Here is a 14,757-nt window from a genome sequence, read left to right on the forward strand (position 1 = left end):
TTGCCAAAACTGACACCCGATCATCGAAAAGGGATAAATGCAACCCGCCTTTCTTGGAAAAAGCACGTGCGACATCACGCGACATCTCCAAACCAACAATCGTTTCAACAGCAAACAAATACACACAACGCTCTTTCTTTTGAACAAAAACACCAGTCCCGGATGAGACTGTCAAAAATTGCCAAGCCCGCTAATATTTCAAGCAGTCTCGGCGGGGTATTGGGTTAAGTTTTCAACCAGCAATAATCACGCCTCGGATACACCTCATAGGCTACGATACTGCCACTGCGCAAAGATAAAGTTGACCAAATTCGACCTGAAGGACCCAGCCAAAAACATCGACTTTTCCAAAACGGGAAGTTTTGGCGACATATTTCCATTTTACCGAATTGCTAAGTCTTGCCAAAAATTCATACATTTCCATTTAAGCTGTGACCCGGATTTGGTAACCATACGTTCTTTTTCATAATACGTTTTAGGATAATGAAACATTTTTATATGTTTTTACAAAGTTGAACACAAAGGGCATTTTGGGTAATGCTAAATGTTCACCGTCGCCCCCAAGTGTTCCAGGCAAGAAACAGCAGATGTGAGGGTTCCGTCTGTGGGTGGAACCACAGGGGCTTTCCCAATTCCACTTTTGAAAAGAAAAGGCCATTTCCAAACAATTCAGAGATATCTTTTGCCAAAACTGACACCCGATCATCGAAAAGGGATAAATGCAACCCGCCTTTCTTGGAAAAAGCACGTGCCACATCACGCGACATCTCCAAACCAACAATCGTTTCAACAGCAAACAAATACACACAACGCTCTTTCTTTTGAACAAAAACACCAGTCCCGGATGAGACTGTCAAAAATTGCCAAGCCCGCTAATATTTCAAGCAGTCTCGGCGGGGTATTGGGTTAAGTTTTCAACCAGCAATAATCACGCCTCGGATAAACCTCATAGGCTACGATACTGCCACTGCGCAAAGATAAAGTTGACCAAATTCGACCTGAAGGACCCAGCCAAAAACATCGACTTTTCCAAAACGGGAAGTTTTGGCGACATATTTCCATTTTACCGAATTGCTAAGTCTTGCCAAAAATGCATACATTTCCATTTAAGCTGTGACCCGGATTTGGTAACCATACGTTCTTTTTCATAATACGTTTTAGGATAATGAAACATTTTTATATGTTTTTACAAAGTTGAACACAAAGGGCATTTTGGGTAATGCTAAATGTTCACCGTCGCCCCCAAGTGTTCCAGGCAAGAAACAGCAGATGTGAGGGTTCCGTCTGTGGGTGGAACCACAGGGGCTTTCCCAATTCCACTTTTGAAAAGAAAAGGCCATTTCCAAACAATTCAGAGATATCTTTTGCCAAAACTGACACCCGATCATCGAAAAGGGATAAATGCAACCCGCCTTTCTTGGAAAAAGCACGTGCCACATCACGCGACATCTCCAAACCAACAATCGTTTCAACAGCAAACAAATACACACAACGCTCTTTCTTTTGAACAAAAACACCAGTCCCGGATGAGACTGTCAAAAATTGCCAAGCCCGCTAATATTTCAAGCAGTCTCGGCGGGGTATTGGGTTAAGTTTTCAACCAGCAATAATCACGCCTCGGATACACCTCATAGGCTACGATACTGCCACTGCGCAAAGATAAAGTTGACCAAATTCGACCTGAAGGACCCAGCCAAAAACATCGACTTTTCCAAAACGGGAAGTTTTGGCGACATATTTCCATTTTACCGAATTGCTAAGTCTTGCCAAAAATTCATACATTTCCATTTAAGCTGTGACCCGGATTTGGTAACCATACGTTCTTTTTCATAATACGTTTTAGGATAATGAAACATTTTTATATGTTTTTACAAAGTTGAACACAAAGGGCATTTTGGGTAATGCTAAATGTTCACCGTCGCCCCCAAGTGTTCCAGGCAAGAAACAGCAGATGTGAGGGTTCCGTCTGTGGGTGGAACCACAGGGGCTTTCCCAATTCCACTTTTGAAAAGAAAAGGCCATTTCCAAACAATTCAGAGATATCTTTTGCCAAAACTGACACCCGATCATCGAAAAGGGATAAATGCAACCCGCCTTTCTTGGAAAAAGCACGTGCGACATCACGCGACATCTCCAAACCAACAATCGTTTCAACAGCAAACAAATACACACAACGCTCTTTCTTTTGAACAAAAACACCAGTCCCGGATGAGACTGTCAAAAATTGCCAAGCCCGCTAATATTTCAAGCAGTCTCGGCGGGGTATTGGGTTAAGTTTTCAACCAGCAATAATCACGCCTCGGATAAACCTCATAGGCTACGATACTGCCACTGCGCAAAGATAAAGTTGACCAAATTCGACCTGAAGGACCCAGCCAAAAACATCGACTTTTCCAAAACGGGAAGTTTTGGCGACATATTTCCATTTTACCGAATTGCTAAGTCTTGCCAAAAATTCATACATTTCCATTTAAGCTGTGACCCGGATTTGGTAACCATACGTTCTTTTTCATAATACGTTTTAGGATAATGAAACATTTTTATATGTTTTTACAAAGTTGAACACAAAGGGCATTTTGGGTAATGCTAAATGTTCACCGTCGCCCCCAAGTGTTCCAGGCAAGAAACAGCAGATGTGAGGGTTCCGTCTGTGGGTGGAACCACAGGGGCTTTCCCAATTCCACTTTTGAAAAGAAAAGGCCATTTCCAAACAATTCAGAGATATCTTTTGCCAAAACTGACACCCGATCATCGAAAAGGGATAAATGCAACCCGCCTTTCTTGGAAAAAGCACGTGCGACATCACGCGACATCTCCAAACCAACAATCGTTTCAACAGCAAACAAATACACACAACGCTCTTTCTTTTGAACAAAAACACCAGTCCCGGATGAGACTGTCAAAAATTGCCAAGCCCGCTAATATTTCAAGCAGTCTCGGCGGGGTATTGGGTTAAGTTTTCAACCAGCAATAATCACGCCTCGGATAAACCTCATAGGCTACGATACTGCCACTGCGCAAAGATAAAGTTGACCAAATTCGACCTGAAGGACCCAGCCAAAAACATCGACTTTTCCAAAACGGGAAGTTTTGGCGACATATTTCCATTTTACCGAATTGCAAAGTCTTGCCAAAAATTCATACATTTCCATTTAAGCTGTGACCCGGATTTGGTAACCATACGTTCTTTTTCATAATACGTTTTAGGATAATGAAACATTTTTATATGTTTTTACAAAGTTGAACACAAAGGGCATTTTGGGTAATGCTAAATGTTCACCGTCGCCCCCCAAGTGTTCCAGGCAAGAAACAGCAGATGTGAGGGTTCCGTCTGTGGGTGGAACCACAGGGGCTTTCCCAATTCCACTTTTGAAAAGAAAAGGCCATTTCCAAACAATTCAGAGATATCTTTTGCCAAAACTGACACCCGATCATCGAAAAGGGATAAATGCAACCCGCCTTTCTTGGAAAAAGCACGTGCGACATCACGCGACATCTCCAAACCAACAATCGTTTCAACAGCAAACAAATACACACAACGCTCTTTCTTTTGAACAAAAACACCAGTCCCGGATGAGACTGTCAAAAATTGCCAAGCCCGCTAATATTTCAAGCAGTCTCGGCGGGGTATTGGGTTAAGTTTTCAACCAGCAATAATCACGCCTCGGATAAACCTCATAGGCTACGATACTGCCACTGCGCAAAGATAAAGTTGACCAAATTCGACCTGAAGGACCCAGCCAAAAACATCGACTTTTCCAAAACGGGAAGTTTTGGCGACATATTTCCATTTTACCGAATTGCTAAGTCTTGCCAAAAATTCATACATTTCCATTTAAGCTGTGACCCGGATTTGGTAACCATACGTTCTTTTTCATAATACGTTTTAGGATAATGAAACATTTTTATATGTTTTTACAAAGTTGAACACAAAGGGCATTTTGGGTAATGCTAAATGTTCACCGTCGCCCCCAAGTGTTCCAGGCAAGAAACAGCAGATGTGAGGGTTCCGTCTGTGGGTGGAACCACAGGGGCTTTCCCAATTCCACTTTTGAAAAGAAAAGGCCATTTCCAAACAATTCAGAGATATCTTTTGCCAAAACTGACACCCGATCATCGAAAAGGGATAAATGCAACCCGCCTTTCTTGGAAAAAGCACGTGCGACATCACGCGACATCTCCAAACCAACAATCGTTTCAACAGCAAACAAATACACACAACGCTCTTTCTTTTGAACAAAAACACCAGTCCCGGATGAGACTGTCAAAAATTGCCAAGCCCGCTAATATTTCAAGCAGTCTCGGCGGGGTATTGGGTTAAGTTTTCAACCAGCAATAATCACGCCTCGGATAAACCTCATAGGCTACGATACTGCCACTGCGCAAAGATAAAGTTGACCAAATTCGACCTGAAGGACCCAGCCAAAAACATCGACTTTTCCAAAACGGGAAGTTTTGGCGACATATTTCCATTTTACCGAATTGCTAAGTCTTGCCAAAAATTCATACATTTCCATTTAAGCTGTGACCCGGATTTGGTAACCATACGTTCTTTTTCATAATACGTTTTAGGATAATGAAACATTTTTATATGTTTTTACAAAGTTGAACACAAAGGGCATTTTGGGTAATGCTAAATGTTCACCGTTGCCCCCAAGTGTTCCAGGCAAGAAACAGCAGATGTGAGGGTTCCGTCTGTGGGTGGAACCACAGGGGCTTTCCCAATTCCACTTTTGAAAAGAAAAGGCCATTTCCAAACAATTCAGAGATATCTTTTGCCAAAACTGACACCCGATCATCGAAAAGGGATAAATGCAACCCGCCTTTCTTGGAAAAAGCACGTGCGACATCACGCGACATCTCCAAACCAACAATCGTTTCAACAGCAAACAAATACACACAACGCTCTTTCTTTTGAACAAAAACACCAGTCCCGGATGAGACTGTCAAAAATTGCCAAGCCCGCTAATATTTCAAGCAGTCTCGGCGGGGTATTGGGTTAAGTTTTCAACCAGCAATAATCACGCCTCGGATACACCTCATAGGCTACGATACTGCCACTGCGCAAAGATAAAGTTGACCAAATTCGACCTGAAGGACCCAGCCAAAAACATCGACTTTTCCAAAACGGGAAGTTTTGGCGACATATTTCCATTTTACCGAATTGCTAAGTCTTGCCAAAAATTCATACATTTCCATTTAAGCTGTGACCCGGATTTGGTAACCATACGTTCTTTTTCATAATACGTTTTAGGATAATGAAACATTTTTATATGTTTTTACAAAGTTGAACACAAAGGGCATTTTGGGTAATGCTAAATGTTCACCGTCGCCCCCAAGTGTTCCAGGCAAGAAACAGCAGATGTGAGGGTTCCGTCTGTGGGTGGAACCACAGGGGCTTTCCCAATTCCACTTTTGAAAAGAAAAGGCCATTTCCAAACAATTCAGAGATATCTTTTGCCAAAACTGACACCCGATCATCGAAAAGGGATAAATGCAACCCGCCTTTCTTGGAAAAAGCACGTGCGACATCACGCGACATCTCCAAACCAACAATCGTTTCAACAGCAAACAAATACACACAACGCTCTTTCTTTTGAACAAAAACACCAGTCCCGGATGAGACTGTCAAAAATTGCCAAGCCCGCTAATATTTCAAGCAGTCTCGGCGGGGTATTGGGTTAAGTTTTCAACCAGCAATAATCACGCCTCGGATAAACCTCATAGGCTACGATACTGCCACTGCGCAAAGATAAAGTTGACCAAATTCGACCTGAAGGACCCAGCCAAAAACATCGACTTTTCCAAAACGGGAAGTTTTGGCGACATATTTCCATTTTACCGAATTGCTAAGTCTTGCCAAAAATTCATACATTTCCATTTAAGCTGTGACCCGGATTTGGTAACCATACGTTCTTTTTCATAATACGTTTTAGGATAATGAAACATTTTTATATGTTTTTACAAAGTTGAACACAAAGGGCATTTTGGGTAATGCTAAATGTTCACCGTCGCCCCCAAGTGTTCCAGGCAAGAAACAGCAGATGTGAGGGTTCCGTCTGTGGGTGGAACCACAGGGGCTTTCCCAATTCCACTTTTGAAAAGAAAAGGCCATTTCCAAACAATTCAGAGATATCTTTTGCCAAAACTGACACCCGATCATCGAAAAGGGATAAATGCAACCCGCCTTTCTTGGAAAAAGCACGTGCCACATCACGCGACATCTCCAAACCAACAATCGTTTCAACAGCAAACAAATACACACAACGCTCTTTCTTTTGAACAAAAACACCAGTCCCGGATGAGACTGTCAAAAATTGCCAAGCCCGCTAATATTTCAAGCAGTCTCGGCGGGGTATTGGGTTAAGTTTTCAACCAGCAATAATCACGCCTCGGATAAACATCATAGGCTACGATACTGCCACTGCGCAAAGATAAAGTTGACCAAATTCGACCTGAAGGACCCAGCCAAAAACATCGACTTTTCCAAAACGGGAAGTTTTGGCGACATATTTCCATTTTACCGAATTGCTAAGTCTTGCCAAAAATTCATACATTTCCATTTAAGCTGTGACCCGGATTTGGTAACCATACGTTCTTTTTCATAATACGTTTTAGGATAATGAAACATTTTTATATGTTTTTACAAAGTTGAACACAAAGGGCATTTTGGGTAATGCTAAATGTTCACCGTCGCCCCCAAGTGTTCCAGGCAAGAAACAGCAGATGTGAGGGTTCCGTCTGTGGGTGGAACCACAGGGGCTTTCCCAATTCCACTTTTGAAAAGAAAAGGCCATTTCCAAACAATTCAGAGATATCTTTTGCCAAAACTGACACCCGATCATCGAAAAGGGATAAATGCAACCCGCCTTTCTTGGAAAAAGCACGTGCGACATCTCCAAACCAACAATCGTTTCAACAGCAAACAAATACACACAACGCTCTTTCTTTTGAACAAAAACACCAGTCCCGGATGAGACTGTCAAAAATTGCCAAGCCCGCTAATATTTCAAGCAGTCTCGGCGGGGTATTGGGTTAAGTTTTCAACCAGCAATAATCACGCCTCGGATAAACCTCATAGGCTACGATACTGCCACTGCGCAAAGATAAAGTTGACCAAATTCGACCTGAAGGACCCAGCCAAAAACATCGACTTTTCCAAAACGGGAAGTTTTGGCGACATATTTCCATTTTACCGAATTGCTAAGTCTTGCCAAAAATTCATACATTTCCATTTAAGCTGTGACCCGGATTTGGTAACCATACGTTCTTTTTCATAATACGTTTTAGGATAATGAAACATTTTTATATGTTTTTACAAAGTTGAACACAAAGGGCATTTTGGGTAATGCTAAATGTTCACCGTCGCCCCCAAGTGTTCCAGGCAAGAAACAGCAGATGTGAGGGTTCCGTCTGTGGGTGGAACCACAGGGGCTTTCCCAATTCCACTTTTGAAAAGAAAAGGCCATTTCCAAACAATTCAGAGATATCTTTTGCCAAAACTGACACCCGATCATCGAAAAGGGATAAATGCAACCCGCCTTTCTTGGAAAAAGCACGTGCGACATCACGCGACATCTCCAAACCAACAATCGTTTCAACAGCAAACAAATACACACAACGCTCTTTCTTTTGAACAAAAACACCAGTCCCGGATGAGACTGTCAAAAATTGCCAAGCCCGCTAATATTTCAAGCAGTCTCGGCGGGGTATTGGGTTAAGTTTTCAACCAGCAATAATCACGCCTCGGATAAACATCATAGGCTACGATACTGCCACTGCGCAAAGATAAAGTTGACCAAATTCGACCTGAAGGACCCAGCCAAAAACATCGACTTTTCCAAAACGGGAAGTTTTGGCGACATATTTCCATTTTACCGAATTGCTAAGTCTTGCCAAAAATTCATACATTTCCATTTAAGCTGTGACCCGGATTTGGTAACCATACGTTCTTTTTCATAATACGTTTTAGGATAATGAAACATTTTTATATGTTTTTACAAAGTTGAACACAAAGGGCATTTTGGGTAATGCTAAATGTTCACCGTCGCCCCCAAGTGTTCCAGGCAAGAAACAGCAGATGTGAGGGTTCCGTCTGTGGGTGGAACCACAGGGGCTTTCCCAATTCCACTTTTGAAAAGAAAAGGCCATTTCCAAACAATTCAGAGATATCTTTTGCCAAAACTGACACCCGATCATCGAAAAGGGATAAATGCAACCCGCCTTTCTTGGAAAAAGCACGTGCCACATCACGCGACATCTCCAAACCAACAATCGTTTCAACAGCAAACAAATACACACAACGCTCTTTCTTTTGAACAAAAACACCAGTCCCGGATGAGACTGTCAAAAATTGCCAAGCCCGCTAATATTTCAAGCAGTCTCGGCGGGGTATTGGGTTAAGTTTTCAACCAGCAATAATCACGCCTCGGATAAACCTCATAGGCTACGATACTGCCACTGCGCAAAGATAAAGTTGACCAAATTCGACCTGAAGGACCCAGCCAAAAACATCGACTTTTCCAAAACGGGAAGTTTTGGCGACATATTTCCATTTTACCGAATTGCTAAGTCTTGCCAAAAATGCATACATTTCCATTTAAGCTGTGACCCGGATTTGGTAACCATACGTTCTTTTTCATAATACGTTTTAGGATAATGAAACATTTTTATATGTTTTTACAAAGTTGAACACAAAGGGCATTTTGGGTAATGCTAAATGTTCACCGTCGCCCCCAAGTGTTCCAGGCAAGAAACAGCAGATGTGAGGGTTCCGTCTGTGGGTGGAACCACAGGGGCTTTCCCAATTCCACTTTTGAAAAGAAAAGGCCATTTCCAAACAATTCAGAGATATCTTTTGCCAAAACTGACACCCGATCATCGAAAAGGGATAAATGCAACCCGCCTTTCTTGGAAAAAGCACGTGCGACATCACGCGACATCTCCAAACCAACAATCGTTTCAACAGCAAACAAATACACACAACGCTCTTTCTTTTGAACAAAAACACCAGTCCCGGATGAGACTGTCAAAAATTGCCAAGCCCGCTAATATTTCAAGCAGTCTCGGCGGGGTATTGGGTTAAGTTTTCAACCAGCAATAATCACGCCTCGGATAAACCTCATAGGCTACGATACTGCCACTGCGCAAAGATAAAGTTGACCAAATTCGACCTGAAGGACCCAGCCAAAAACATCGACTTTTCCAAAACGGGAAGTTTTGGCGACATATTTCCATTTTACCGAATTGCTAAGTCTTGCCAAAAATTCATACATTTCCATTTAAGCTGTGACCCGGATTTGGTAACCATACCTTCTTTTTCATAATACGTTTTAGGATAATGAAACATTTTTATATGTTTTTACAAAGTTGAACACAAAGGGCATTTTGGGTAATGCTAAATGTTCACCGTCGCCCCCAAGTGTTCCAGGCAAGAAACAGCAGATGTGAGGGTTCCGTCTGTGGGTGGAACCACAGGGGCTTTCCCAATTCCACTTTTGAAAAGAAAAGGCCATTTCCAAACAATTCAGAGATATCTTTTGCCAAAACTGACACCCGATCATCGAAAAGGGATAAATGCAACCCGCCTTTCTTGGAAAAAGCACGTGCGACATCACGCGACATCTCCAAACCAACAATCGTTTCAACAGCAAACAAATACACACAACGCTCTTTCTTTTGAACAAAAACACCAGTCCCGGATGAGACTGTCAAAAATTGCCAAGCCCGCTAATATTTCAAGCAGTCTCGGCGGGGTATTGGGTTAAGTTTTCAACCAGCAATAATCACGCCTCGGATAAACCTCATAGGCTACGATACTGCCACTGCGCAAAGATAAAGTTGACCAAATTCGACCTGAAGGACCCAGCCAAAAACATCGACTTTTCCAAAACGGGAAGTTTTGGCGACATATTTCCATTTTACCGAATTGCTAAGTCTTGCCAAAAATTCATACATTTCCATTTAAGCTGTGACCCGGATTTGGTAACCATACGTTCTTTTTCATAATACGTTTTAGGATAATGAAACATTTTTATATGTTTTTACAAAGTTGAACACAAAGGGCATTTTGGGTAATGCTAAATGTTCACCGTCGCCCCCAAGTGTTCCAGGCAAGAAACAGCAGATGTGAGGGTTCCGTCTGTGGGTGGAACCACAGGGGCTTTCCCAATTCCACTTTTGAAAAGAAAAGGCCATTTCCAAACAATTCAGAGATATCTTTTGCCAAAACTGACACCCGATCATCGAAAAGGGATAAATGCAACCCGCCTTTCTTGGAAAAAGCACGTGCGACATCACGCGACATCTCCAAACCAACAATCGTTTCAACAGCAAACAAATACACACAACGCTCTTTCTTTTGAACAAAAACACCAGTCCCGGATGAGACTGTCAAAAATTGCCAAGCCCGCTAATATTTCAAGCAGTCTCGGCGGGGTATTGGGTTAAGTTTTCAACCAGCAATAATCACGCCTCGGATAAACATCATAGGCTACGATACTGCCACTGCGCAAAGATAAAGTTGACCAAATTCGACCTGAAGGACCCAGCCAAAAACATCGACTTTTCCAAAACGGGAAGTTTTGGCGACATATTTCCATTTTACCGAATTGCTAAGTCTTGCCAAAAATTCATACATTTCCATTTAAGCTGTGACCCGGATTTGGTAACCATACGTTCTTTTTCATAATACGTTTTAGGATAATGAAACATTTTTATATGTTTTTACAAAGTTGAACACAAAGGGCATTTTGGGTAATGCTAAATGTTCACCGTCGCCCCCAAGTGTTCCAGGCAAGAAACAGCAGATGTGAGGGTTCCGTCTGTGGGTGGAACCACAGGGGCTTTCCCAATTCCACTTTTGAAAAGAAAAGGCCATTTCCAAACAATTCAGAGATATCTTTTGCCAAAACTGACACCCGATCATCGAAAAGGGATAAATGCAACCCGCCTTTCTTGGAAAAAGCACGTGCCACATCACGCGACATCTCCAAACCAACAATCGTTTCAACAGCAAACAAATACACACAACGCTCTTTCTTTTGAACAAAAACACCAGTCCCGGATGAGACTGTCAAAAATTGCCAAGCCCGCTAATATTTCAAGCAGTCTCGGCGGGGTATTGGGTTAAGTTTTCAACCAGCAATAATCACGCCTCGGATAAACCTCATAGGCTACGATACTGCCACTGCGCAAAGATAAAGTTGACCAAATTCGACCTGAAGGACCCAGCCAAAAACATCGACTTTTCCAAAACGGGAAGTTTTGGCGACATATTTCCATTTTACCGAATTGCTAAGTCTTGCCAAAAATGCATACATTTCCATTTAAGCTGTGACCCGGATTTGGTAACCATACGTTCTTTTTCATAATACGTTTTAGGATAATGAAACATTTTTATATGTTTTTACAAAGTTGAACACAAAGGGCATTTTGGGTAATGCTAAATGTTCACCGTCGCCCCCAAGTGTTCCAGGCAAGAAACAGCAGATGTGAGGGTTCCGTCTGTGGGTGGAACCACAGGGGCTTTCCCAATTCCACTTTTGAAAAGAAAAGGCCATTTCCAAACAATTCAGAGATATCTTTTGCCAAAACTGACACCCGATCATCGAAAAGGGATAAATGCAACCCGCCTTTCTTGGAAAAAGCACGTGCGACATCACGCGACATCTCCAAACCAACAATCGTTTCAACAGCAAACAAATACACACAACGCTCTTTCTTTTGAACAAAAACACCAGTCCCGGATGAGACTGTCAAAAATTGCCAAGCCCGCTAATATTTCAAGCAGTCTCGGCGGGGTATTGGGTTAAGTTTTCAACCAGCAATAATCACGCCTCGGATAAACCTCATAGGCTACGATACTGCCACTGCGCAAAGATAAAGTTGACCAAATTCGACCTGAAGGACCCAGCCAAAAACATCGACTTTTCCAAAACGGGAAGTTTTGGCGACATATTTCCATTTTACCGAATTGCTAAGTCTTGCCAAAAATTCATACATTTCCATTTAAGCTGTGACCCGGATTTGGTAACCATACCTTCTTTTTCATAATACGTTTTAGGATAATGAAACATTTTTATATGTTTTTACAAAGTTGAACACAAAGGGCATTTTGGGTAATGCTAAATGTTCACCGTCGCCCCCAAGTGTTCCAGGCAAGAAACAGCAGATGTGAGGGTTCCGTCTGTGGGTGGAACCACAGGGGCTTTCCCAATTCCACTTTTGAAAAGAAAAGGCCATTTCCAAACAATTCAGAGATATCTTTTGCCAAAACTGACACCCGATCATCGAAAAGGGATAAATGCAACCCGCCTTTCTTGGAAAAAGCACGTGCCACATCACGCGACATCTCCAAACCAACAATCGTTTCAACAGCAAACAAATACACACAACGCTCTTTCTTTTGAACAAAAACACCAGTCCCGGATGAGACTGTCAAAAATTGCCAAGCCCGCTAATATTTCAAGCAGTCTCGGCGGGGTATTGGGTTAAGTTTTCAACCAGCAATAATCACGCCTCGGATAAACCTCATAGGCTACGATACTGCCACTGCGCAAAGATAAAGTTGACCAAATTCGACCTGAAGGACCCAGCCAAAAACATCGACTTTTCCAAAACGGGAAGTTTTGGCGACATATTTCCATTTTACCGAATTGCTAAGTCTTGCCAAAAATGCATACATTTCCATTTAAGCTGTGACCCGGATTTGGTAACCATACGTTCTTTTTCATAATACGTTTTAGGATAATGAAACATTTTTATATGTTTTTACAAAGTTGAACACAAAGGGCATTTTGGGTAATGCTAAATGTTCACCGTCGCCCCCAAGTGTTCCAGGCAAGAAACAGCAGATGTGAGGGTTCCGTCTGTGGGTGGAACCACAGGGGCTTTCCCAATTCCACTTTTGAAAAGAAAAGGCCATTTCCAAACAATTCAGAGATATCTTTTGCCAAAACTGACACCCGATCATCGAAAAGGGATAAATGCAACCCGCCTTTCTTGGAAAAAGCACGTGCGACATCACGCGACATCTCCAAACCAACAATCGTTTCAACAGCAAACAAATACACACAACGCTCTTTCTTTTGAACAAAAACACCAGTCCCGGATGAGACTGTCAAAAATTGCCAAGCCCGCTAATATTTCAAGCAGTCTCGGCGGGGTATTGGGTTAAGTTTTCAACCAGCAATAATCACGCCTCGGATAAACCTCATAGGCTACGATACTGCCACTGCGCAAAGATAAAGTTGACCAAATTCGACCTGAAGGACCCAGCCAAAAACATCGACTTTTCCAAAACGGGAAGTTTTGGCGACATATTTCCATTTTACCGAATTGCTAAGTCTTGCCAAAAATTCATACATTTCCATTTAAGCTGTGACCCGGATTTGGTAACCATACGTTCTTTTTCATAATACGTTTTAGGATAATGAAACATTTTTATATGTTTTTACAAAGTTGAACACAAAGGGCATTTTGGGTAATGCTAAATGTTCACCGTCGCCCCCAAGTGTTCCAGGCAAGAAACAGCAGATGTGAGGGTTCCGTCTGTGGGTGGAACCACAGGGGCTTTCCCAATTCCACTTTTGAAAAGAAAAGGCCATTTCCAAACAATTCAGAGATATCTTTTGCCAAAACTGACACCCGATCATCGAAAAGGGATAAATGCAACCCGCCTTTCTTGGAAAAAGCACGTGCCACATCACGCGACATCTCCAAACCAACAATCGTTTCAACAGCAAACAAATACACACAACGCTCTTTCTTTTGAACAAAAACACCAGTCCCGGATGAGACTGTCAAAAATTGCCAAGCCCGCTAATATTTCAAGCAGTCTCGGCGGGGTATTGGGTTAAGTTTTCAACCAGCAATAATCACGCCTCGGATAAACATCATAGGCTACGATACTGCCACTGCGCAAAGATAAAGTTGACCAAATTCGACCTGAAGGACCCAGCCAAAAACATCGACTTTTCCAAAACGGGAAGTTTTGGCGACATATTTCCATTTTACCGAATTGCTAAGTCTTGCCAAAAATTCATACATTTCCATTTAAGCTGTGACCCGGATTTGGTAACCATACGTTCTTTTTCATAATACGTTTTAGGATAATGAAACATTTTTATATGTTTTTACAAAGTTGAACACAAAGGGCATTTTGGGTAATGCTAAATGTTCACCGTCGCCCCCAAGTGTTCCAGGCAAGAAACAGCAGATGTGAGGGTTCCGTCTGTGGGTGGAACCACAGGGGCTTTCCCAATTCCACTTTTGAAAAGAAAAGGCCATTTCCAAACAATTCAGAGATATCTTTTGCCAAAACTGACACCCGATCATCGAAAAGGGATAAATGCAACCCGCCTTTCTTGGAAAAAGCACGTGCCACATCACGCGACATCTCCAAACCAACAATCGTTTCAACAGCAAACAAATACACACAACGCTCTTTCTTTTGAACAAAAACACCAGTCCCGGATGAGACTGTCAAAAATTGCCAAGCCCGCTAATATTTCAAGCAGTCTCGGCGGGGTATTGGGTTAAGTTTTCAACCAGCAATAATCACGCCTCGGATAAACATCATAGGCTACGATACTGCCACTGCGCAAAGATAAAGTTGACCAAATTCGACCTGAAGGACCCAGCCAAAAACATCGACTTTTCCAAAACGGGAAGTTTTGGCGACATATTTCCATTTTACCGAATTGCTAAGTCTTGCCAAAAATTCATACATTTCCATTTAAGCTGTGACCCGGATTT

General features: G+C 42.3%; 22 non-coding genes across 22 annotated transcripts; all 22 read right to left on the minus strand.

Annotated features, from left to right (window-relative positions):
- Positions 1–156: 156 nt before the first annotated feature.
- Positions 157–297, minus strand: LOC133112607 (U4 spliceosomal RNA). The gene has a single exon (XR_009705435.1). It is a non-coding gene; the product is annotated as a U4 spliceosomal RNA (small nuclear RNA).
- Positions 298–838: 541 nt separating this feature from the next.
- LOC133112378 (U4 spliceosomal RNA) lies at positions 839–979 on the minus strand. Its single transcript, XR_009705217.1, has one exon. It is a non-coding gene; the product is annotated as a U4 spliceosomal RNA (small nuclear RNA).
- A 541-nt stretch (positions 980–1,520) lies between these two features.
- On the minus strand, positions 1,521–1,661 carry LOC133112608 (U4 spliceosomal RNA). Its single transcript, XR_009705436.1, has one exon. It is a non-coding gene; the product is annotated as a U4 spliceosomal RNA (small nuclear RNA).
- Positions 1,662–2,202: 541 nt separating this feature from the next.
- LOC133112380 (U4 spliceosomal RNA) lies at positions 2,203–2,343 on the minus strand. Its single transcript, XR_009705219.1, has one exon. It is a non-coding gene; the product is annotated as a U4 spliceosomal RNA (small nuclear RNA).
- Positions 2,344–2,884: 541 nt separating this feature from the next.
- Positions 2,885–3,025, minus strand: LOC133112381 (U4 spliceosomal RNA). The gene has a single exon (XR_009705220.1). It is a non-coding gene; the product is annotated as a U4 spliceosomal RNA (small nuclear RNA).
- Positions 3,026–3,567: 542 nt separating this feature from the next.
- On the minus strand, positions 3,568–3,708 carry LOC133112382 (U4 spliceosomal RNA). The gene has a single exon (XR_009705221.1). It is a non-coding gene; the product is annotated as a U4 spliceosomal RNA (small nuclear RNA).
- Positions 3,709–4,249: 541 nt separating this feature from the next.
- Positions 4,250–4,390, minus strand: LOC133112383 (U4 spliceosomal RNA). The gene has a single exon (XR_009705222.1). It is a non-coding gene; the product is annotated as a U4 spliceosomal RNA (small nuclear RNA).
- A 541-nt stretch (positions 4,391–4,931) lies between these two features.
- On the minus strand, positions 4,932–5,072 carry LOC133112609 (U4 spliceosomal RNA). The gene has a single exon (XR_009705437.1). It is a non-coding gene; the product is annotated as a U4 spliceosomal RNA (small nuclear RNA).
- Positions 5,073–5,613: 541 nt separating this feature from the next.
- Positions 5,614–5,754, minus strand: LOC133112384 (U4 spliceosomal RNA). Its single transcript, XR_009705223.1, has one exon. It is a non-coding gene; the product is annotated as a U4 spliceosomal RNA (small nuclear RNA).
- Positions 5,755–6,295: 541 nt separating this feature from the next.
- LOC133112634 (U4 spliceosomal RNA) lies at positions 6,296–6,436 on the minus strand. Its single transcript, XR_009705461.1, has one exon. It is a non-coding gene; the product is annotated as a U4 spliceosomal RNA (small nuclear RNA).
- A 531-nt stretch (positions 6,437–6,967) lies between these two features.
- Positions 6,968–7,108, minus strand: LOC133112385 (U4 spliceosomal RNA). The gene has a single exon (XR_009705224.1). It is a non-coding gene; the product is annotated as a U4 spliceosomal RNA (small nuclear RNA).
- Positions 7,109–7,649: 541 nt separating this feature from the next.
- LOC133112637 (U4 spliceosomal RNA) lies at positions 7,650–7,790 on the minus strand. Its single transcript, XR_009705462.1, has one exon. It is a non-coding gene; the product is annotated as a U4 spliceosomal RNA (small nuclear RNA).
- A 541-nt stretch (positions 7,791–8,331) lies between these two features.
- On the minus strand, positions 8,332–8,472 carry LOC133112386 (U4 spliceosomal RNA). The gene has a single exon (XR_009705225.1). It is a non-coding gene; the product is annotated as a U4 spliceosomal RNA (small nuclear RNA).
- Positions 8,473–9,013: 541 nt separating this feature from the next.
- LOC133112387 (U4 spliceosomal RNA) lies at positions 9,014–9,154 on the minus strand. The gene has a single exon (XR_009705226.1). It is a non-coding gene; the product is annotated as a U4 spliceosomal RNA (small nuclear RNA).
- A 541-nt stretch (positions 9,155–9,695) lies between these two features.
- Positions 9,696–9,836, minus strand: LOC133112388 (U4 spliceosomal RNA). The gene has a single exon (XR_009705227.1). It is a non-coding gene; the product is annotated as a U4 spliceosomal RNA (small nuclear RNA).
- Positions 9,837–10,377: 541 nt separating this feature from the next.
- Positions 10,378–10,518, minus strand: LOC133112638 (U4 spliceosomal RNA). Its single transcript, XR_009705463.1, has one exon. It is a non-coding gene; the product is annotated as a U4 spliceosomal RNA (small nuclear RNA).
- A 541-nt stretch (positions 10,519–11,059) lies between these two features.
- On the minus strand, positions 11,060–11,200 carry LOC133112389 (U4 spliceosomal RNA). The gene has a single exon (XR_009705228.1). It is a non-coding gene; the product is annotated as a U4 spliceosomal RNA (small nuclear RNA).
- A 541-nt stretch (positions 11,201–11,741) lies between these two features.
- On the minus strand, positions 11,742–11,882 carry LOC133112391 (U4 spliceosomal RNA). Its single transcript, XR_009705230.1, has one exon. It is a non-coding gene; the product is annotated as a U4 spliceosomal RNA (small nuclear RNA).
- A 541-nt stretch (positions 11,883–12,423) lies between these two features.
- On the minus strand, positions 12,424–12,564 carry LOC133112392 (U4 spliceosomal RNA). The gene has a single exon (XR_009705231.1). It is a non-coding gene; the product is annotated as a U4 spliceosomal RNA (small nuclear RNA).
- Positions 12,565–13,105: 541 nt separating this feature from the next.
- LOC133112393 (U4 spliceosomal RNA) lies at positions 13,106–13,246 on the minus strand. The gene has a single exon (XR_009705232.1). It is a non-coding gene; the product is annotated as a U4 spliceosomal RNA (small nuclear RNA).
- Positions 13,247–13,787: 541 nt separating this feature from the next.
- Positions 13,788–13,928, minus strand: LOC133112639 (U4 spliceosomal RNA). The gene has a single exon (XR_009705464.1). It is a non-coding gene; the product is annotated as a U4 spliceosomal RNA (small nuclear RNA).
- Positions 13,929–14,469: 541 nt separating this feature from the next.
- Positions 14,470–14,610, minus strand: LOC133112640 (U4 spliceosomal RNA). Its single transcript, XR_009705465.1, has one exon. It is a non-coding gene; the product is annotated as a U4 spliceosomal RNA (small nuclear RNA).
- Positions 14,611–14,757: the final 147 nt, after the last annotated feature.

The sequence above is a fragment of the Conger conger genome, chromosome 15 (genome assembly GCF_963514075.1).
Source record: "Conger conger chromosome 15, fConCon1.1, whole genome shotgun sequence".
NCBI lineage: Eukaryota > Metazoa > Chordata > Actinopteri > Anguilliformes > Congridae > Conger > Conger conger.